The sequence below is a fragment of the Manis pentadactyla genome, chromosome 8, assembly GCF_030020395.1.
Source record: "Manis pentadactyla isolate mManPen7 chromosome 8, mManPen7.hap1, whole genome shotgun sequence".
NCBI lineage: Eukaryota > Metazoa > Chordata > Mammalia > Pholidota > Manidae > Manis > Manis pentadactyla.
This window is the reverse complement of record NC_080026.1, coordinates 36,517,359-36,542,047: the sequence shown is the minus strand read 5'-3', so window position 1 is coordinate 36,542,047 and position 24,689 is coordinate 36,517,359. Positions and strand designations below refer to the sequence as shown.

At 42.2% G+C, this 24,689-nt stretch overlaps 1 protein-coding gene across 2 annotated transcripts in view; it reads right to left on the bottom strand.

The window, feature by feature from the left end:
- NCKAP5 (NCK associated protein 5) overlaps positions 1-22,456 on the bottom strand; it is a 1,007,163-nt gene extending 984,707 nt beyond the window's left edge. For both annotated transcript variants that reach the window (XM_057505668.1, XM_057505671.1), the window contains exon 1: positions 22,159-22,456. The gene's annotated coding sequence lies outside the window, so the exon portion shown is untranslated. The remainder of the gene's footprint in view (positions 1-22,158) is intronic.
- Between the last annotated feature and the right edge of the window lie 2,233 nt (positions 22,457-24,689).

The following is a 24,689-nucleotide window of genomic DNA, read 5'->3' as shown; positions in this document are numbered from 1 at the left end:
GAGAGACTATTGTTTCTGTGCCTGGTGCTAGAGCTTGAAGGCCATAAGGCAGGCAATTGGGAGGGGAGCAGTCCAGGAAGTGGAGGAAGTAAGGACAAGTAGGAAGCTGTGAGGCTCAGCTGGAAGTCACCAGGAGAGTCTGCAGCCTGCGCTCTCTCTCTCCACCTCCAGGCGTTCGTTTGGATGATGCCAGATTCCGGAGTGAGAAGCTGGACCTGTCATCAAGGTGCTAAGATTAAGATATACCTGGCCCAAGACTCAGGCAAGCTGGAGCAAAAGATATGCAGGAGCTGGAGACTATAAACCCAGCCACTCCCCAAACCAAGGAGGTGACACAGCAGATAAGCAACCACATAGGTGAACTGCAATAGCCCTATGCTCTGCACCCACCTTTTGAGTGTAAAATGAAACCATCCCCTCATCCTCTGTTGCAAATCTTATGCAAAGTTTTTCTTGAGGTCTTTGATAACTAGGAATTATGCATGGAAGAGAATTCTAGGAAATGTGTTTCCAGCTTAGCTAAGTTGACATGAAACAAATACATCAGAAGGGCTTTCCTTGTGCACAGAAGAAAAGCAGCTTTAACTTTGTGTTCCTGGGAAAAAGACAACCCTCAAATGGAACATAGCTAAGAAAAAATCCTGCGTAAATAATAACTCACAATCTCAGCATGTTGAGAGAACACATTTATTTCTTTCTCACACAAAGCCCACTGTAGACCTCAGCAATTCTGTAAGGCAGGTCTCTGGTAACCTGTCTACCCTATGGATCCTTCATCTCAACACAAGGCCACATGATCACGACAATAGAGGAAAATAATGGACCTTGCATTCTTCAGACTGAAGGGTTTACTGCACTTCTGTTCACAGTGCTTTGACGGTCATAAGGCATTATCACCATCATTATCACTGTGGTCCTGTGGCATGCAAGGCATGCACTGTAGACACTCCTGCCACTCACATCACTCTCACCAGGTAATAAAATAGCATTTCACCATCACTGCCACTGCACTAAAATGGCATATCCAAAGGTTGTGTTACACCCATCGGCAATGTGGTATGATTTCTGCATCACTACACTGCCTGCCAAACTCATGTTTTGCACTGGGCTGCCACAGATGCTCAACTATTCAGAACACTTTTGAAGTAAGGTGTTGAGGTTCCCTGATTGAACACCCATCTATTGCCTAGAAAAGAAGAGTTTCACTTTGATGTTTTAGTAATTTTAATACAAACTGAATTGGCCCTAACAGAGATCAGGGGCTGTGTGATGTTTTCAAAAATCACAGCTGAGATCAAATGTGTGGGTTGTTTCCTGAAACAAACCAATTCTCCAATTCTCCAGCACCAACTGGGTGTCCAACAACTCAATTCAATTCTAACATCTTCAGTTAGCACAGATCCTCCCAGATTAAGGGCTCAGTCCCACAACTGCCCCCAGTTTAGATGCTAGCCTCAAATGGGGTGCCCAGGCTACCCACACTTCTGCCTGGCCAACTACAGATTTGAGAGCTCCCACAACACCACTCCTTAAGGTCTGATAATTCACCAGAACAACTCACAGAACTTCATAAAGTGCTGTATTTACTATTACAGTTTATTAAGGATATAAATGAATGCCCAAATGAAGACATACACGGGGTGAGGCCCAGAAAGGTTTGAAGGGCAGAAACCTCTCCTTTCCCCTGGGGACATGCCCCACCACTAGCACAGGGATTTGTTGACATACTTACATTCTTGGGAGATCCCTGAACCCCACTGACTAGGGATTTAAGGAGATCTTTTTATGTTAGACATGATTGATTAGATCATTGGCTATTAGTGATTGAATTCACTCTCTAGTCCCTTTCCTTTCCCTAGAGGTTTGGGAGTGGAGCTGGGAGTTTCAACCTTCTAATCATGGCTTCTATGTTCTGGCAGTCTCCTATCCTGAAACCATCTAGCCCCCTGTGGATAAAATGAAGGTTCCTGCGGCCAGGATTCTCACCTGGCCCTGGATGGCTAACTCACTACACATGTATGGGTCATACGTTGTCACTGACTCTATCTATATAAAGAGCTCCACCCGGTGTCCTGGGTGACAAGGTGGCACAGCTGCAAGGCTGCAGGAGAGCAGCACAGAGGCTGGAGTGGTGGCAGCGCCAAGGACAGAGGCCCAGAGGATGGCTGTGCGGGCAGATGCTCAGAGGCAGAGACCAGCTTGCTGCATGCAGACTCGCTCTTAGTGAACGGGATTTTAATGATTGACCTGCCACTGTGGAAATAAAGTTGGGTATAAACCCTTTCACCCCAAGAATATTCTACTGTCATTTCTCTGGTCACACTGAATCCATAGTGAACTTGCCGGGGGCTGAAACCCATTGGCAAGAAATCCCACTCCCACCATCTCATAAGCATACGAGGATAATCATCACTCAGGAGATGCCAAGGGTTTTAGGAGCTCTGTGGCAGGAACTGAAGAGAAAGACCAAATATTTATTTATTTTTATTATTCTACAAGGTCTAAAGATTTTATGACAAGGGGAGAAAACTCCAGCACTGCTCAGAGTATGAGAGAGAGGTAGGAGTGCTTGGCACCCTGGCAGCATGTACTAGAAAGGCAAAGGGGATGACTGACAGATGAATGCACACAGACATCCTACCAAAGATCGCCTAGAATGGAAAAGTTGGGGTTCTACTCCCTTCTTGAGCAATGATTAGCTGTGTGTTCTACTACGCATCAGAACTGAGCAGAGCAGAGCTGAGAATTCCATGCATGGAAAACAGCCCATCTCCTTCAAAGAAGAAAATATTCTAACCCTGTGTGCCTTTCCTCAAAAACAAGAAGCTTATTTGGGTTATTATCACTTCGAAGAATAAATAAAGAGTATTAGATAAGCATTTATTTACAAACTACCCCAGATAACAGTGGTTGCAATGAAAGTCAGAGGTAACAGGACTGTGTATTTAGGTGTGTAGGAATAATAGAGAGAGAGAGAGAGAGAGAGAGAGAGAGAGAGAGAGAGAGAGAGAGAGAGAGAGAACTGTGGAGGGCACTGGCATTTCCTAATTGATGCCATTCTCCTGGGAGCCAGGACTCTGTGACTGCTTAGGTGAATGATATGGACAATTACCTTGAATTGAGTAACTAATTAGGTGCTTTCATTTCAAATGATATACAGCCTTGAAGGCACTCCAGGGGAGCCAGGAATTTTTTGGTTTTGTCTTGTCTGTCTTTAAGACTGTAAATAAGTGATAATGTGTGTAAATGATGAAAACAGAAAGTTTTTAAAAGGTGACACAAAGGAACTCAATAATACATCAGCTATGTTTTATCTATTATTGAGTGGAAAGAAAAATATTTCTCAGTTTTAGATAAACATTTTCCCTTTGGGGACCAAGTTTTCTGGGTGTTCTTGTGCTTCATCCCTTATTTGGACCTGGTTGGTTACACAAGCATGTGCAGGGGTCACCTGATTCAAGGCATCCCAAGAAATGACTCCTTCCCAAGTGAATAAAATCCACTTAACACCCTCTACTATCATCTCTAGGCCTGTATTTAAAATGCAAATATCTCTGGGGTAAGTGGAATACAGACACTTTCCAGGTCCCTCACAGTGACCACTGTGAAAGAGGTGACAGTGATGGGATGCCTTCAAGAGAAAAGGGAGGGCCTCTTGGCAGGTAAGGCCTCATTAATCATGGCTTAGAAAACAAATATGCTGAAACAAATTTAAGTCCTGATTCCTCTGTTTCTTCCCCTTTCTAGGCTGATTCTGCCAAATGTTCTTCATCGCTGGATTCAACCTTCATGAGACAGGGACCGTGGGTGTAGTCAAAGTAGGGGGAGGGCCTCTGAGAAAATCAGGGTGGAATATTTACAATCAGAGTGATGTAACACTGGGCAAAGAAGTCCCTGTTGAAACTCTATGTTAAGCATTATGCAAACTCAGGGTCACACTAATTCTCTAGGGAAAGATATCAGACTAAGAATATAGACATCTTCAGTGAGATCAGTTAAAGGTCAAAAGGCCAGGAGCAACTTGGACTGGAACGTTTGTGTGTTCCACACCGGTATCTCAGCATAACCAGTGACTTCACTGTAAACAGCCCTAGCAGACAGACAATAGCTGAGCCCACCTTGAGGGCAGGGCAGCTGATGCAAGTCCACACCCCTAAGCCTTTTTTTCATGTTCCCAAAAATCCTCAATTGCCTGTAAAACCCCTAGACAATGCACCATCACAGACTCTCTTGTCCCCTCCTGGCGTGAGCTGGGAGCTCTGTCCTTTCACTTTATCTCTAAATAAAAGCCTGTACCTTGCTCTCCTACCTTGAGTGTTTGTGAAGCTCATTCTTCGGCTCCACAAACAAGAACCCCGGCATCATTCACACCTCGCTCAATTCCACCTTTTCTTCACCCTTTGATCCTGACCTTGAAGCTGGTGAACTTGCTCTGTTCCCTCAGCATTTGCTCCCAGTTTTTAATTTCTGATGCAATTACAACATTAGCTCAATGTTCCTTTCTTTCTAGTAAGTCCATCCCTTACTAGGTATGTAACCACGAGCAAGTTAAACTCCGTGCTTCAGTTTCCTCGTATGTAAAAGAGGAAAATAACAAAAGGGAAGCAGCAACATGGATGACATGTCACCACATGAAGGTTTTTGAATCTATACAAAATAAATGAGGCTTGATCAAGAGAGAAAAAAGATCTAGAGGGTCTGAAAGGTCCACTGTACCAGGCCAGCCTACTGATGCCTGCACAGAACATTCATTTCTCATTCCACAATATGGGGCTTTGCCTTAACATAAAAATAAATTCATAATGTCAAAGAGGCTACTTTTATGGGAAACTTGAGTTCCAAGGACTGGGTCATTATATAGTCCAATTCCAAGAGTGTCATTTCCATAGAGTTTATGTGAATGGTGCTGCTGGAGTTGTAACTGTGCACACCAAGGGACTAAGATACTCATTTCAGATGTGAATTTACTAAGTTTTGCAGAAATAAATAAATAAATAAATAAATCTCCTCCTCCTATGCCATTTAAACCTAAAAGGGCCCAGATCAGCTTTAAGAGAGTGCCCCTTCATAAACAACAAGCTGCTCCTACAGTTTAGCCTGGCTTTGTCACTAGTACCTGTGAGATCTGGAACACATTGAAGAGTCATTATATTTCATTGATGAGAAGTACCTCAGAACCTTTGATGATCATTTAATTCCAATCCTGATCATTGAATCCATCCAGTTCATCCGAGAGAGATAAAATGAGTTGCCTGATATCGCAATGCTTGTTAACTAGATCAGAACAAGAAGCCAGGGCACCATGCTGTGAAAGCCATTCCCACTAGATCTTAATGTCTTTGAGGTCAGCTAACTACTTCTTTATTTTTGTCCCTCCAGGAAAATGTGCAGTTGTTACAGTTGCTCAGTAAATGAGAACAATATAAAAGAATGTGCTAAAGCACTTCCAAAGAATAGAATCATAAGCACATGTAGAGTAAGATTATTATATCAGGCATTATTGTTACAACAGGGCTCTAGCAGAAGTCCACCCCTTCCTAGATATGTAACCATGAGCAACCTCTATACCTCAGTTTCCTCATATGTAAAAGAGGATAGTAACAAAAGCTTAGAACAGAACCTCTGTGCAGTAGCAATCAGTGTTAGCTATAATCATCACTTTCCAAACATTAAGATGGTCTAGTAAAGACTAAGAGTTCGATGTCAATTTACATAAGAAAGAACATGGTGAATACTGTATTGTCCCAGCTTATAGATAATTTTACATACTGAAATGGATTTAAATCTCACTTCAGTTTTAATGACTATTTCTCTGAGTATGTACCCCTGATCAATCATTCAGCAAGCTCACCATTTAATAGAGGAGACAAATAATTTATACATGGTAAATACACCAAGAGATATCAGTGTTAAGGCATGTGGCAAAGAAGAGGGACTACTTAATCCTAAAATCAAGACCTGTGATATGTCATATATATTATAATTATATATGTACATATATGTGTGTGTATGAGCCTGCATGTGTATATATATGCATATTTGGCCAGGTCCTACGACAACAAAATTCTATGTAAAAATCCATGCTGATAATTTTCTATTATTTTAGATCCAAATAGAGCCAAAGGACAGTTGGGTGGGAGAAGGGCCTAACTTTTAAGAATGAAGGTTCCTTATTTCATGTTTATGTGGTATTACTTGTTTAAAATTTTCCTTTCTGTGAGTAGCCTCAGAGTTTAAAAGATAATGACATTGGCTTTTCTATGATTCTTTAGGATTGTAGTAATTAGTTACCTAGCTCATAAAAAGCATTTTGAGTCATCTCCAAATGGCTCTATTCTAATAAAAATCCCTTGAAAGGAGAATTTCAGAAACTATACCTTGGAATTATAGAACATATTTGCTCCTAACATATAGCATCTTAAATTGTGCCACGCATCTCCTGTAGCTAAATAAATACTCGCTGCAGGACTATGTTCTTAGAACTCATACTTACAAGACATTGTACTGGGTGTCATGGTGCTACCAAGATGGGTGTGACCCATTCAAGGAATCTGTATGGTGGTAGAAGGATACTGAGGGTGGAAAGTTAATAGTTAACAAGACAGAATGGGCTACGGACTGCAAGAGAAGTAGTAAGATTTGCATCCATGGAGGAAGGTATGATGGACTCTTACTTATGGGGTCAGAGAGAGCTTCAGGAAGATGGGGCACTGGAGCCACTTTTAAGGGCAGGAAGTCTTTTGACAGGTGGAGGAGGGAAGGAAAGGACATTTCTAGCATTGCTGGCAAAGTTTGCTGTGTGCACAAAGGCCTAGAGAGTGGATGAAGGGGAAAGCTAACCTACTAGGTTAACTAACAGTACACAGAAGTGGAGCCAGAAATTAGAAAGGTAACTGAGGCTCCATTACGGAGCACCCTAGGAGCTTCACTATATTCTGCAGGTCCTGGAAAGTTGTTCCAAATGTTACGAGTAACAGAGTGACATGAGGAGTCATATACATTTGTGGTTCTGAGGGTGGAACCTGCAATCAAACAGACCTTGGCTTGAACCCCAGCTCTGCTGCTGAGGTATTTAACTTCTCTGTCTTGATTTCTTCATCTGAGGAAGGGGAATGACAGTGACACCTAATTGTAGGGTTTTTATGCGATATAATTCAGATGAGACATGTGAAAGAAATTAGTACACTGGCTCCTACTGAGTAAATATTCAATCGATGTTGAGGATGACAGTGACTACTATGATGATGAAATAGGAAGAGGAAAAGGAGAACAAAAACAGAAAAGCTTCTGGACAATGAGGTTAAGGTTTGAATTCATTTTTATGTCCCAACACCTACAACAGCATCCCTTGGAGATACTGTTGGTTTTGTTCCAGACCACCACAGTAAAGTGAGTCAAATGAAATTCTTTAATTTCCCAGGGTCTATAAAAGTTATGTTTACTCTATACTGTAGTCTATTAAGTGTACAATAGCATAATGTCTAAAACAATGTCTGTGCCTTAATTAAAAAGTACTTTACTTCCAAAAAATGCTAACCATTATCTGAGCTTTCAGAGGGTCATAGTCACTGAACACAGATCACTGTAACAAATACAATAATAATGAAAAAGTTTGAAATGTTGAAAGAATTACCAGAGTGCAATAGAGAGACTCAAAGAGAGTGAATCCTGTTGGAAAAACAGCACTAACACACTTGCTCAACTCAGGGTTACCACAAACCTCCAATTTGTGAAAAACACAGTATTTACAAAGCATAATAAAGCAAGGTATGAAATAAAACAAGGTATAACTGTATAAAGCTTGGCACGTTGTAGGTGCTCAAAGTGTTTGCTGAATTAGACTAAAGAATAAATTTATCCCAGGGAACTGTTAAGTACAGTAGTCCTCCTCTATCTGTAGGGCATATGTTCTAAGTCCCCCAGGTGGATGCCTGAAACCGAGGTTAGTACTGAACCATATACATACATACATACTTATAATAAAGTTTAATTTATAAATTAGACACAGTAAGAGATTAACAACAACTAACAAGAAAAATAAAACAACTGTAACCTCACAGGTAGTCCACTTTCGATGAAACCTCTCAAAGTTCCCATTAACACAGAGGAGCCAAAGTCCCTTAATCATGTTCCAGAATGTAGAAATTAGATGGGGTAATTAGAGATTCAAGAAAACGGAAGTTTGCAAAGCAAGGTAAAGCAAACTAAACAGACACAGGATTTATAGTTCCCCCTCCAGGCCATAGATAAACTTGACTCATGTATTCTTGAGACATTTTACAGGAACTTAAACCCTCACAGGACAGGTCACCTCCTAAAAACAAGCACAGAGACCCCAGACTGGCTGGAGTCAGAACACTGACAGTTAAAACTCCTGAAACAATCCTCTGGCACCTCACCACTGACTATCAGAAGAATGGGAATAAGCTGATCACACACCCTGCACCCCTTTCCCATAATTTTGCCTTTAAAAAGTGCTTGTAAGCCAACAGGGAATTCAGAACCTTGGGCATTAGCCTCCAGTTCACCTTGCTTGGTGCCCTGCAATCAATACCCACTTTCTTTCACTACATCCTGACATCAATGTTTGGCTTTGCTGCACGTCAGGCAAACAGATATGGGTTTGTTTGGTTCAGTAATACAATTATGACAATATATAATAATAAAAAAGTTAAGTGAATGCTGTCTCTCTCTCAAAATATCGTATTGTATTGTACTCACCCTTCTTGTGGTGACGTGAGATGGTATAATGCCTAAGCGACTCGGGGAAGGGAGGCAGATGGCGCAGGCACTGTGACGTAGTGTTAGGCATGGTGCGGCATTAGGCGTGACATAGTGTTGGGCGTGGCATGGCATAAGGCGTGATGCAATATTAAGCGGGACAGAGCGTTAGGCATGCTGTGACACTGGGCAACTACTGATCTCATTGGGCCAAAAGGAGGATTATTTGCTTCTTGACCATAGTCGACTGCAGGTAACGAAATCCTCGGAAAGCAAAACCACAGTTAAGAGGTACTACTGTATATCTATCTGTTGCATATCATCACCATCCTCAGGGTAATAAGGGAAAACAAATGTAGGCAAAAGAAAGCAGCCTGAAGAAGAAAAATGTGGACTGGATCATTTGGAGTGGTTATGAGAAAAACTCTATAATGAGAATAATTACTAATTATGCCAGCGTAATCTATTATCTTTACATCACAATTGGAAGGAAAATGTCAAGGTCAGTGAAAACCACAAAGCTGAAATGGAAAACCTGGCACTCTTGAGAGGTAATTGGGTGTTCCTACTGGTTTCCCTCTCGTTAGATTTGTTGTAATTATTTTTAAAACGTCAAGACATAATGACAAGTGTGTATTTCAATATAACCCTGATGCAATAATCAAAAGGGCATTTAAAATTCACTGTACAATTACAGTCCCATTAAATCTAAGTTAACTGCCCATTTGAGTCACTAAATCTAATCTGTTACCTTGCAACACACATGCAGTGCGTTTCCATCATGACTGAATCATAGCCAGAATTTGCTCACAGCTCTGGGAAAAGTTCTGCAATAACATTTTAACAAGTGCTGGGTGATGCATACATGGAATAACAATTTGCCTACAGACTCACTGGAAGGCCAGTGCTCATTTTATCACATCAGCAGTGGGAAAAAGGGCAGGACCAACTTAATTTATGCAAGCAACAGGTAGCCTGATACATGCTGCTTGCTCTTCCTACTTTTCTTGACAGGGCATTTTTGAAAGCATTGCATGTCTTTGCACTCAAAGACCTGACTTCAAGGCTCCCCCATTTTCTTGTGGACAACTTGTGAGGGATCAACCAAGATGATCCCTAGTTTGCATTCCTCCACCCACCACTATAAGAACACTTCAAAAGAGTCCAAAATGGGACTGGCCTCACAGCATTCAAAACGTGCATTCGGGACTTAAGAGGAAATAGCTTTGAAAAGACAGCATCAAGTACTCCTGGGACAGGCAAGAGAAAGAAAAGATCCTGCAGGGAGGCAGCTGGCCCATGCAGCTGCAGAAGAAAGCAACGTGATGGATGGCTTCCACTGGGGACAATGGACAGCCTTTTTGTTCCCAGGTTCCTGCACTCTCTCCTTTGACCTGCCTCACTGACCTGTGTGCTTGTGCACATGGCAGGGATGCCCTGGCCCTCTGCAAATTAAAGCAAGTTAAGGCTCAGCACGATTGCTCATGCAAAGGGCCCACTGCCTGCTGCTCCCCTGCCCCCATTTTCTTGTAGTCTGGCCAGATGGTGACAGGGTTGGAGGTGGAATCCTGGACTACAGAGGACAAGGCTTCTAATATGCAAACTCATTCCAGGATTAGCACATATCAATTGCACAGAAATATAAGAACTGAGGGATGGGGGTGAGCACTTGTTTTTCTCCAATGGAGAGAGTAAGTGATCACACCCAGCTGGTTGCTTAAGGCATAACTAATTTGTGTTCCCAGAGATATTTTCCAATTCAAAGTAAAAAGAGGACAGATCCAAGAAGGTGAAATTCAGCACATTCCTCCCAAAACAGCAGATTTCTGGTCAGCTTTGTGGTTGTGAAAGGTAGGTCCTGGCCTGCAGTGGCCCTGTGTGCCTCGTCCACTCTGGTCTTGGGATCCTTGTCCATAAAGCATGTTAATACTTTCTAACCCTTCCTGGTCATGAGAGCCCCACTGGAATAACTGAACTTAAAAACACTATGAAGAAAGAAAAAGACTGAATGACCTCACTTACATGTGGTATTAGCAGTACTGTGACCTAAAAAAATTGAATTCATAGAAGCAGACAGTAGAATGTTAGTCATCAGGGGCTAGGGGGTGGGGGAAATGGGGAGATAGCAATCAAAGATACAAAGTTACAGTTATGTAGAATGACCCAGTTCTAGAGATTGAATGCGTATAGCATGATAACTATGGTTAATAATACCATATTGTAATTTGTAAACTTGCTAAGAAAGTAAATTTCAGGTATTCTCACTATAAAAAAAAATATGTGAAGAGGTATACATGTTAGCTTGACTGTAATAATTTCACTATGTGTATGTCAAAAGATCATGTTCTACACATTAAAAATACAACATTTTCATTCTTTAAATTAAAAAAATTTAAGTGAATGTAAGTGACAAAAAAATACTGTAAAAATAATGAGCAGGACTCACCCAGTGACTTAAAATGTATAACATTTCACAAAATATTGCAATCAGTGGTGAATGCCAAAATCCGGTAATAATACCTAATAACTATAAATTACTCTGCACCTACTTTGTGGCAGGTAAAACTGGAAGCACTGAAGTCAAGCATCACTAAGCCTGGCAACCCTGCTAGCGAGCCTTATTCCTAATCTCATTTTACGCAAGAGGAGATGCAGGCTCCCAGGTGTTATGTGACCTGCCCCAGGTCATGCAGCTCATGAACAGGTGAGCAAAGTTTGAACCTAGTCACCAGCCTGGAAGCCTGCACTCCTCCCTCTGTGCCACATCCCCTGTGTCAGACTCCAGAACCCCAAGGCTGTCCTGGAGCTCAAGTTCAGGTCTAGTGGGAATGCAAAGAGGTAGGTTGCAAAAGTTCAGGTCTAGGGGGAATACTTTCCACCCAGACCACCTGGGCAGTGTCGTGTCACCATCAACAAGCCTCCACATTGACACACTGACCCCTCATCACCAGCAACATGCCTTCTCAGTGACTTTGGGTCACTTCTCACAGATGTCACCTCTCTACCTGAAGTTACCACATCCAAAAGCACATACATGTCTGCCCAACCAGCACATCCTGTGATTGCACCACTCCCAGTCACTGGGTGGAAACACAATACCACTGCTCTTCTCTTCCCTTCTTCTTCCACCTCCACTCCTGCAGCCCCCACCCTAGTTTAGGCCTTTATTATATTCTACCTGTGTATTTATCGTAATGACCTATCCTATTTATCCTAGAAATAGATCTAATATTACTTCCTGTAATTACCTTGCTCAGAAAATAATCACTCCCTGTTATCACCACAATGAACCCTAAACTCTTTAGTAAGAATTCAAGACTCTCCTTAATCTGACTTTAACCTACATTCTGGGATGAAGCCCCCAGTTTTCTCCATCACATACATTAATCTGCTTCCAGACCCAGCTAGTCAGAACCCAGCTGGGCAGGATTTGCTGAGGCAAGGACTAGATAGCAGACAGATATTCCATAGCTGAGGGGGCTCTGGCAGCTGCGCTTAGACATCTGGGCTGGCGAATGGCCTGGAGCAGATCAAGGGGGTCTTGCCAAATCAGTCATGCCAGGCACAGGACCCACATTCCATATCTGCCAAAAACAAGGTATGTTCCCAGGTCTTAGGAAATTTGAACACCAGTCAGGATACAAGCCAGATAGAGGGAACAAGACAGAAACATCAGTCAGGAGTTCTCTTTCAAGGTGGGAGTTAAAGCACAAAAAACAAGTAAGAGCCCAGGTATTTGAATAAGGATAACACAGCAGAACAGACTGGCAGGTAGATTGCCTGGTCCCTTAAATTCTTTGTAATTTAGCAGTACTGTGGCCATAGGTTTGTATTGTTTCGCTTTTTAATTCCTTAGGTTCAAGTTACAGTAGTAAATCATAGGCATTCTCAATCTGCCTTCCCTACATCAGAAGTGGAGGTCTGTGAGCAGGGAAGCATAAGCTGGAACGCCGGTGGTGGAGCCCTTCGTGATATGTAGAATGTAGTTTACCCCTGCTTTTTGTTTCTACCATGCTGAACGATTTGAAAAATTCACTACATCCCTGAAAAAATATAACCGAAGAGTGAGTTCCATAATTTGTGTGGCTGGTTTTATGCACAATTATGTTTCATGGTTTCTGAGGTTCCTGGCAGTTATATTTGTAACTTGCCCTAGTGCTGGGATGTTACATTTTGATATGGGAAGGGTGGAGGAGAAATATTATAAACTAGGGGAAGATGCTGGGTTCTTGGGCTCTCTCCCTCCCCCACCGCACTATGTAACTTATAAAGAAAAATGTGATTCTTGTTTTGGAATTTGGCTTTAGTCACCAACTAATTCTTTGTCATAGTCATCAACCTCAGAGTCACAGAGCCCTACAGGCACCGTTCCACGTCCTGGGCTCTCTGTTTTGTCTGATATTCTAGTGTTCAACTTCAGCACAACTGAATGAGTCGATAGCAGCAAAACCACTTTAACAGAATGGATGCCTTAAAAAGATGTAATTCTGGCTGGATGTGACACAAGCACTCCAATATTGCCACAAAGAAGGAGACAGCTTGCAAGTGCTTTTTTCTAGAACTGATGTAAATTAGAACATTTCCTAAGATAGGAGAGCCTAGAGTCATTTTCCAGTTGACTTGTCATATAACCAGGGGGCAAGCTCCCACGTCACCATGCAATGCAGATGGAAACCCCTTGTAATTTCTCTGGGGTTTTCACATTTGTGCATTTATGATGTGGAAAATCTTTAGTGTGTGGCTCAAAGTCTGAGCAGGCTGGTGGGAAGCTTTCCAAAGCTAAACCTGACATAGCAGGTGCTTAATAAATAGCTGTTGATAACCACTGTGAGAAATGAATGTCCTTCTCGTCACTCCACGCTCATATACTCAGCAGTTGCTTTTGAAATTTCAGTCCCTTCAGCAGCTCCAGGAATCCTGCTATATACATTTTACCGCCAAATTGGTGTGAATATAAAACTAGGGTTTGGGTCCATTTTAAAGAATTTTTTTTAAATAAATGAAGCCTTTTATTCCATTTGTCCAACATATATGTATTGTTTAGTATTTATCAGACTTTATGGCCTCCATCATCACTTAAACAGCCTTCCTATGTTTGGAGAATTGTGCTTCACTCTCAGCCTGACCTCCCCAAGGTGGAAATTAGTGTTGTATACATTTTCCAGCCTTGGATGTCAAAAATTGGATGCACTCACAAGAGGTGTCACTGTACAGTAAGGCGAAGAAGGCAAAACCAGGAGGAATGTTCTCCAGCCTGTGCTGGAGGAAATACTGTGATAAGTGGCAAAAGTGGCAGAGGCCCTTGCCTCATGTCCAGCATCAGGCTGGCATCTGGTATTTATGCCCAATGGAAGAAGCAGTGGGGTCTTTTCTGACCAACTTCACTGGATGGATAGGGATTGGACATTGCCCCTGAGTGAGTGGTCTCCAAGCCATAAATTCTGTGAACCCTGAACTAAAATATTTCATTTGTACATGTGCTTTAATTAGCTAGAGATTCAGATATTCCCAGTTAAGAATGCTGACTGCTATTAACTGGTATATAACTGGTCTGTAGCTCTAGTTTCCACCTTGGGGAGGTAGGGCTTAGAGTGAAGCACAATTCTCCACACATAAGAAGGCTGTTTAAACGATGATGGAGGCCACGTGGCTGAGACCACATTCCCACAAGGAGTGCTGAACATTGTGCTGAATTCCATAGTAGATATGGGGATTCAAAGACAAGACATGAGGGCAGCTTCCAAGATTCCACAGCCTAAAACAGGCACAGACTCGAAGGTAATACAGAGTGATCAGAGATGAGAAGTGGGCACACGGAGTCACGGGTACAGCAGGGCAGAGGGAAGGGACAGCGCACGTGGGAGGTGCACTTCCGTGAGCCTTAGCAGTGGTCCTGACGGAGCCTCAGGCCACAGAGCCTCAGGCCACACCCTTCTAGAGGGCTCAGTTCCACCCGGGAACATCTGGGATGTCAGGTACAGCAATCCTATCCCCTGTAGGGCTCAAAATTAAGCACGAGCCCAGCCCGGAGAAACCGAAGTACAGCCTCAACACCTGGGCTCCTCCCTCTATCTTGCTGTTGATCAGATCTGGGTTTTGGACTGGAACTTCATGTCTAGGAAAGCTGTGGCCATGGGGACAAACACAGCCACAGAGAACTCCAGCAGCTGAAGTGGGGAGTGCAGGGAGAGTGAAATTCATTGGCTCAGCCAGCTACTAACTGCAGGAGGAACGAGTCCTCGTTTGAACCTTTAGCGGGATGGAGCCCAAATAATTGTTTGGGGGTACGTCTAGCCTGCGAGGGCAGTGCCCTTTCAACATCTTCTTCTCAAGGTCTGACCATCAATGTTGCCATAGTGTTTCATTCTGCTTCCTTTAACATGTTTTATTTATTAATTTATATGATAATATTAACAACGCTATAGTCCCATGGGTCACAGGGCAGCACAGTAAGGAGCCAGGAGATAGTGAAAATGTGGCACCCAGGGATGAAGCCAAAATTAAAGGCAGAGCAGGAAATTTGGGTGTGTAGGGGCTGGGCAGAGGGGCAGAAACCCACCGCACAAGGGAAGGAACGAAGCTGGTAAGTGTGGTCCCCAGGATCGGGTGTGCTCGGATACCAACTCCCAATACCTGTGCAGCCCCAAATCTTTACCTCATTACCCTCCCCGGGTTGGGTCCTCCTCCCTGCTGCCCACAGGGGCACCTTTGGGCCTAAGGAGAGGTCTGTCAGTGCGGGTCAGAACAGCAGTGTGTGCCTTCTGAATTGCTCTGCCACCCCAAAAGCCTGCCTCTGCTAGTGGATTTGAACCTCCCAGCAATGACTTTGCCTAAACCACAACTAAATTGCTTTGGACATCATACGCAGCAACCCTCATCAGCAATAGTCACCAAACTGTGATTGTTCCCTAGAGTGCCTTCTCCGACCTGAGAGTAGGGGCCTCCCGAGGTGGGACCCCTCCCAGGCTAGACATCAGGTTCCTTTATGGTGTATATTCACGGTGAGAACACAGGGAACGCCCTGGCCGGTTCTCTTGCTGACGATCCCTTCTTACATCAGAGAAGCAGTCTCAGCTCAGGCCTGGTATGTCTTCAACACCTCCCTTACAGTTGTTAACCTTCTTCAATAACAAGAAAACCAGTCTCAAGCTTAGGACTTCCATGACAACAATAGCTAGCTGAAAGGTATTAATAATGTTTTGTTTTCATTCTATTTATACAATGGATACAAAGATACACATGCTTTATTATTTACCTACTTACACTTAGGGTAATAATATTGATATTAATTTCCCTTTTAATTTTTAAATATATTTTTAAAAATAAATTAATGCAACAGAGACGAAGCAAGTAAAATGTTTAAAAATTATGAGGACATAGAAATGGGAAGGCCCTGGAATAACTGGTTTGGTGAGCACACCCCTAAGATGTGGCTCTCCACCCGGCTTCTCTTTGCTTTCTGGCTCAGACTCAGTTCCTGGGGCAGGGTGGGGTGGGGGGAGGGGTCTCACCACGGGCAGCCAGCTAAAGCTGGGGCGTTTTTAAGTCGTTGGTATCTTTTCTCTTTTTTAAGTTGTTTTCATCGATGTTTGTCCTTCGCCACATTTCCCCATTAGGGGGCGGGTTCCTTGAGGGTAAACACACTGTTGCTCCTCTCCTTCCAACTTGCTCACAGCTGCCAGTTGCAGTACTGGGCACACAGCTGGCGTTTGATAAAGGCCACTGCTTGACATTCAACTCTCAGGCAACACCCTACATCCCCATTAATGCCAGACACGGGAAAAAATAGGTCATCTCTTTGGCAAAGGCAGCAGGATTCGTCAGCACAGGATCTGTGAATGGTGTAGATTAACAGCGACAACAAAAAATAGCAAACTCAGCCTTTTGGAAAAACTATATCTTTGTTGCAAAAATGTCAAAATGTCTGAACATGGCTAAAACCAGGGAATTTCCATAGTTGAGTTGTGTGGTTTAAATAATTAGACTTGAAGGCCTGGCATGAGATTACTGTGAGTGAAACATGAGCAGGTTCCAGGCTAAGTTTAGCCATGTGTAAAGAGAAGCCCCTTAGACTGACAGGCAAGGAATTAAAAGAAGGAAGAAGTCAAGAAAAGAAACTGAAGCCTAGAGAGCACAGAAAAGGCTTGTGTTATATGGGCTTGGCCTAGAGAAGGGTGTGCAGAAAAATCAGGCGATATGGGGAATATATTTGCAATTTTACAGAAAGAGTCCAGTCTATATTGCAGGCATTTCAGGTATTTGTTTTAATAACATTCTAAGTGAAAGCCTTGTCTCTGGTAATAGAATTTATTTCCATTTTTACAAAGTCAAAAATGAAAAATAAGCTAAAGCAAAAGAATCTAATTTGCTATAATAAGGTTTTGTTTTTAGTCACTTATATATATGTGAAATAATGGGACCTTGGACACCAGAAGGCATATGTTGATCATGGAAATGAAATAAAAATAAAATAAAATCTTAGACACCCACTCATAAATATTGACCTTCCCTTTTCCCTACCTCCAGCTCCCACCTAAAACTTCACACGTGTGTGCCCACACACACACATACATTCACACACCCAGGGAGAAATAACAACACTGGCTTTCAGAGGCTGTGTGAGAAAAACTGTGAGCTGACCTGTTCTCTAGATAGAACACATTTGTTCAATAAATTCATCACCTCTGCGTGGAAGTCCATGGAATTTGACACTGCTGCCAAATATGCTCAAACTTAGAAGTGGTCAGGAATACCACATGGTTCCAAGTAGCCCACTGGAGGCTTAGACTTTTCAGGGCCCCCTTGACGAGGGTCCATCAGAATTAAACACCAGATCCTTTCTCAACATGGTCAAACTCATCTTTCATCAGCCAAAGGTTATGGTCATATTGCAGGCTATGGAGCCAATACAATTTCTCAGTGTCAATTCTTTTCTCAATTCAACCTAAGCCAGGTACCCTGTAGCCTATTTAGCACATCTTTTGTCCATAATACTGCCAAGAAATGCTCATGAATCTTTGGCTTCATCAATTCTCCCCAGTTTTTCTTGTTCTTGAAATAGCAAAGGTATGACTCCCACTTCCTGTTTATATATATTTGAAAATGACATCATGAGTTCTGAGCCAAAGTCACCCCTCCCTTTGTTCCTTTCATTTTTGTATCTTTAAGATCACTGGTCTGCCTATTTCCAGGACACAAACTAATTTTGCATTCTTATCCTATAAAGCCACATGACTTCCTCTGTATTAATTGACAGTCAGTCTTACCAGTACCAGGAACAGTCATCAGTTATGCAAATTGGGTCAGATCTGTGGTCCATGTAATATCTTCCAGTCTTGGCTAGAGGACCTCTTCCTCCTCCTCCTCCTCCATTTGCTTCCTCCCTTCCGGAGGTCCTGCCTCTCCAATGCACCCACGCATTGACCGTGGTTCATAGACACATGTGGGAAATCTATCCTTGACCCCCAGAAACCTAGTCTAAATCCTTATCACTTTTTTCACGTTCCCCTGATTATAGCCTTTATCCTTTTTTTCCTACATGGGGCAATGTTCATCCAGAACCAGTTATTCAAAGAAGAGGAATTATTTTTGGTGACTCTTCTTTTGTTCTTTAATTTTTGGAATCTAATTGCTGCTATGAAGGAGTCATTGGAATGGTTGAATGAAATATCACTGTCTTGTGTGTGCATATTCATGTTTATACACATACAGAGCCAGAGCCATGGAAAGAGTGGGAGTTTATAGTCAGCCAGACCAGCTCCCCTAAACACATCAGGCACCATCATTGACCCTTATAAGCTTCAATTACCTGATCTGAAAAAAAGCAATGAAGATACTACAAGCTAGTTCAGTAAGTTGCTACAAGAATTAAATAAGGCCCTTTGCACAGTGTCTGAATGTAAGGTCTCAACAAATGCTAACAAAATGTTAGGAATGGTAATTTTATTAGTATTTTAGTTTTAGTATCAGAATTACAACTAGCAGTGGTACAGTACTGCTATTATTTGAAATCAGAAGACCTGGTTTCCAAACTAGCCCTGTGAATAACTTATTTTCCTAGAACAAATCTTTGAATGTTATTTATTCCTCTGCAATAGAGCATGAGGGTTAAGACTGTGGATTCCTATTCTAATTCGTCGTCGTCCTCTCCATTTATTAGTTTCAGAATGTTGAGCAAGTTCCTTAACTGCTGTGAGACTCAGCTTCTTCATCTATAAAATGTAGGTGATAATAGCACCTACTCCAAAGGGCCATTGTACTTATTAAATGAGTTGATGCATGTAAAATGTTTAAAAGTGCATGGCACATAGTAAATGCTCAAGAACTGTTTTTAAAATCTGTAATAGGATGTACTGACATGCACCATGCATGTTAGGGAGAAGATTTGAAATAATGCATGACAAGTGTCCATCCCACCCCAGCATCTGCTGTAAGTGGTTCCTATGCCAGAATTGTCTTGAATTACCTGAGGATATTTTAATGAAACTAATGCTTCCTTCTCATCCCAGGCCAATTACCACAGAATCTCTAGGAACAGAGCCAACGCATTAAAAAAAACTCCTCCATATGATTTTAATGTGTAACCAGGGTGAAAAATTGCTTATAACATACCATTTGTTCATAAGCATTTATTATTTAACATTATCTTCTTCTACAAGACATTATAAAAATTGATGCTTTTAGAAATGAAAGTTTAGGTCCACACATACATACATATCTATATATCTAAAGATGACCCTCATCTACCAAAAAAATGCTTAAAGTATTTCATATACTTTAGCTAGAAGGTGTAATAATATATATTCTAGGAAAAACTATTTAATATTTTAGCCTTTTAAATTATATGGACATTTTGTTAATGCAATCAACCTCTTTTCCCAACAGCACCCAGATGAATGAGGCTGGTGGCAATGGACTTGACAGGGCAGAGGGTCACCTGCAGCTTTAACCTCCTTCCAGAGGAGGATTTGGGTGTGGGCATACTTGCCCCCTCAGTAATTCCCAGGCAAGTCCTGCCTGCTAGTTCTTTGGCTTCCATTGAGCCAACCTTGAAATTAACTCTCACCTCCCTCATGGGCAGAGATAAATCACAGGAGGCCCTGATTTCTGGTTGGTTCCATTAGGGTTACTGCTGTTTAACTGATCTGCCAGTTCTAATATTATTTTTAAAGTCTCTTAGGATAGCCTATTATGTTACCCATCCAGGAGCCTTTTACACCTACTCCCCTACTTTACACAACCCCAAATTTTGTTCAGATTTTAAAGTACACAATCTCAAGGGATACCTTGTGTTTGCTTTTATGGCCATCATGGTAATCCATTTTTGTTGTTGTTATTGTTAGTGAATCGCCTTGTAGGTGGGCAAGATTTCCAAGTCTGGCTAATAAGGGAAAATTGGCTTGAAGGTATATTGGAAATATTTCTTACTTGGCTTAAAAAAAGATAGGGAATTCAAAGATAGTCCAGCCTCTTCACTCTCTTCCTTGAGTATTATTGTGTGTAGATATTTTGAGACTATGATGGGAAAATATTTTCTATATGCAGAGGTTGGAAGAGCAGAAGAAAGGCAAGAGCCAGGGTCCATAGTGAAATTATCAAGCTTTTGAATCGACTTTGAAATTGCCTACCTTTTGGCATCCTAGTCTACAAAATAATCAAATACTTTGTTACTTAGTCTACCATTACTTAAGAGTCTATTACATGTAATCAGAAGGATGTTAACTGGTAAATCTACTAACATAAAGGCCCATAGTTCCTTCTAGGCCAGGGCTTTCCAATAGCATGTCAATATTAGGTTTGGCTATATATAAGCATAGCTTAAACAAGTAAAAGTGAAAGAAGTTCAGAAGTAGGGACTCCAGAACTAAGGATGGGTCCACATTAAGAACTCAGGCTTCTTCTCTCATTCTATACTATCATCCTTAAGCTGCCATCTTCAAGACCTCATAGTCCAAGGTGGCTGAAGCTCCAACTATCACATTCACATTCCAGGAAAAATTAAGGGGAAAGTGTGAAAGAACAAGACAGGAGAATACCCTAGACCTGAGTCTCCCATAAGGAATATCCTGGAAGTACCATAAAACACTCTATTTATAGGTCATAGACTAGGATTAGGTCGTACGGTCACATCTTATTGCAAAGAAGGCTGGGAAATATCTTCTAGCTGAGTACATTGATGTGGGGCCCTATTTTTAAGAAAAGAGGTTAAAATGGATAATGCAAAGACAATTTCTGCAGACAATCTCTGCAACATAGGGGATAAGTCCTCAATTAATCTCAGTATATTCTTCCATTAAACAAAGGTGACAGAAGTTGCTTTATGCAAAGTCTCTCCAAAGAAGTTGGGCTGGTGGACACTACATGCATCAGATGTCTCCAGTGTGATAAAATGTTTGTGCCTTTTAAGATGGCACTTTTAAAATGGATAATGTATTTTAAAATGAAATTGAAATCAAGCTGTTGGGTTACATGCAACTCAGAAAACCAGTGAAAGAAACATCACTAGTGACACCGAGGTTATGCAGAGGATTCTGAAACTGCCCAGGTACAATTTGAGATGGGAAACCATCAGAAGAAAGAAATAGCACTGAGTACCACAGCTCTAATTATCAAAGACGGTTTTTTAACTTTAGTTTTTAAAAATTAATTCATGGGAAACAACTAGTATACTAACTGTGTGCCAATCAAACTTATTCTGAAGGAAAATTTAGGATAAAATATCTTCTGCTAATTTGGTTTAATTTAAAAGTATTCTGGGAATAAATAGCAAGTTACTTAAAATACATTTAACTTTTACTGCCCCTTATTTGTGTAAACCACTGTTTTCTCAAATCTGTGGCAGCAAGGGAAAAACATCTGGAACAAATTGAGTCCTGGAACTGATAAGACTGTGACATTAAGTTCTAATTTCAAATATTGCATATAATCAAAAGTCCTATTTTTCTCATTGTTAGCTTTATATAAAATAAATGTCAGAGATTTTGACTTACAGTATAAATTCATGTTGATAAAATACTATGTTGTCTATTCAATGTTGTGGAATCTGGAGTCAGATTTAATTTGAAAACAGAATTCTGCTGCCAAAAAATATTTGGAAGCAATTGCGAAATTGTTTGAACACTTGCGTCTTATTCTAAAACTGAAAGTCAGCCCAAATGTGGTTTATACTTCACTTCTGAGTTCCAAACCAAAAGCATAAAAACAAGCATTACAAATCTTACAATTGGATGGAAACCTTACCTGCAGCCATATCCTAATTTCTGCCTGGATATGACTTTATAGCCTATCTCAGACCGTATGCTTGGATTGTAACATCCTACCCCCACAAATCACCAGCGTGGCATAATTTCAGGCTAAATTGATAACAGGAACTTTCCCTTGAATTCTCCACCCAAACACCCCAAGGAAGCAGATATGTCTCTAAATCCACCAACTCACCATCATCTCTCTGCCAGTTCCATCTACCAGGCTGGCCATGCTCAGCGCAGCATCTTCTCAAGCTCTTTCTCCCAAGCTCTGCAAACACAGGCTCGTAGCCGCCGCTCCCTGATTAGTTTCCATGTTCTCACATCTATTACTCACTATCTCGTTGCTTGGTGGCTGCTAAAGGGTCTCATGCTGCATGACGCCCAAAATGTGTTATTATCTCACAAGATTTAGAAATCTTGCATGCAAGCAGAAATGGAACCGGAATTCTTCCTGTGGTTTTCAGTGCTGCTGCGTGAAGCTGCCTCAGTGGCTGCAGTGAGCCAGGAGACCTTCTCCTCCCCAAGAGCAGCCCCTCTTGGATTTGTCTTATGTATCAAGTTTTCACATAAAATGTCATCAGAACAAAAGCTGCACATTTATGTACAGAACTTTGGAAACCTGGTTTCCTCAGAAACGGCTTGCAGAAAAGCAAAGCGCTTGCTCTCCCTGATACGTGAAAAGTGCCAGCACTCATACCACACACCCACTGTTTTGAAGCAACGCATCCCTCTTTTTGTTCTAGAACAAGAGAGGCCACCTGTTTCTTGTCTTGTGAATTTGAAAGCATAAGGTTTTTGTGCATGTTGTCCCTATTATGGACTTAGAATAATATTCCAGTGCAGTCCTTAACCCTTAACTGAAGATTATTTTTAAGGATCAGTCCTCAGGGGAAAACCACTTGATCGTTCCAGCTGTACCTCTCATGACTGTCTTAGACTCAGCAACAGCTGTTTCAGGGACTGGCATCGGAGCTACGAAGACTCAGCACACTGTCCCTTCTGGGGCATTTGGTGGCATCCTGGCCCAGCAACACATTGTCCTGTACTATGTCCTACAGGTGACTTTCAGCCTGCCATGCTTTAAAGACTTCCTGTACCTCTTTACTTCTCAGCAGTGCTGCCATATAGCCTAGCAACTGAGTCCATGAACCCCGGCGTCAGACTGCCTGAGATTACATCCCCACTTTGCCACTTACCTGCTGTGTGACCTTGAGCAAATTGCCTCACCTTGCTAAACCTCAGCTTTGTCAGCAAAAAAATGCAGATTTCAACTATGTGCTACTTCTTCGTAGGTTGCTTTGATAAGGTGACATGGGAGCATGGCTCAGCCTGGGTCTGGCAATGCTTGGTCCTCATCAGCTAACATCACAAATAAAACTAGTGTCCATGCCTCCAGTAATACAAAAACTATGTACCAGGGGCCAGCTGGCTTATAGCCTTCCTAACAATTATGTGCTGAACAATGAAGGGACAGATCCATGAAGTCTGAACTCTCTTACAGAGTGTGGACCATCAGAAAGCACATGAGCTTTGCTGCCAGCTGGCTCTGAGTCCACATCCTGGTCTCTCTGTTCCAATCATTCAACACATGGCATCTTGGCTGCCTGGAATATTAAATGATGAATGTGTCACATTGCAGGATGACTGAGGATGAAATGGGGTCACTCTGGAATGTCAGAATGGACTTGACTGGGGTCTCCTCCTCCTCAGGGAAGGTCACCTAGAGCACAGGGAGTTGGGTGCAGCCCCTTTTGGGGTCCAGTGAATAGAGGCTGTTTTGGAAAGGAAATAGATGTATTCTTAGCATAACACAATCAGGGTTACAGTTCTTAGGAAATAGTGTTGAAACTATGTGAATAGGGGGTCTGTCAAGAGGAGTTGTCTTTGAGCTGTGAGGTTTGCTGCAGTTTAAACATTTTAGCCAAGAACAAGCTGCAGCCAGTGTGGAAGTTTGCTTTTTGGCCCTCCCTATACCCCAGGTGATCAGCACTCACCCTCTCTCCCAGCCCCCCAGGTTGGGAGACCCCGAAACAGTGCTTTACTGTCCACACTGAATGGCAGCAGAAACCGCAGAGGAGCAATGCCTCAGGTAAGTGGACAGCCAAAGCAGGGAAACACGTCAGATACAAGGGAGAATATGGAACTTGATGGTTTCCAAGGGAGGATAGATGGTTCCAGAAGTCTGGGGAGGGGACTCTAGGGAGGAAAAGGAAGATTAAATAGAGAGGAACTTGGGGATGGGGCTGCAACAGCTATGGAGGTGCCACTAAGAGCAAGAATTTCTGTCCAGCTACAAGAACAGCAGTTAGCTGATGGCCTCTAGCTGTTATTGCCTTCAGAATTTGTCTTGGCTGTTTTGCTGAAACCACACTCTTCCTGGGCATCCACCAGCCAGTGACAGCAAGACAATCTGACTATGTCCACCCAAAGCAGAACCTCTCTAATGGGCATCTTTGTTCCAAAGCTCTCTGCTGCATTGGCTGAGGTTGGTTAGACCTGCATCACAGCCTGAGGACTCCCCACACCATCTTGCTCTTCTTTCTCTTTTCATCTTTCACAGACATTATCTCTCCCCTGTTCCCTACTCCCCTTCCCTAAATATCTTGTGCTCCTAACTCAGTCTCAGTATCTGCTTTTTGGAGGATCCAACTGACTTGGGAAGAAGTATCATTAGAAAAGGACAGAGGATGTTCCTGGAAGGCCCTTGAAAAGCCTAAGAAG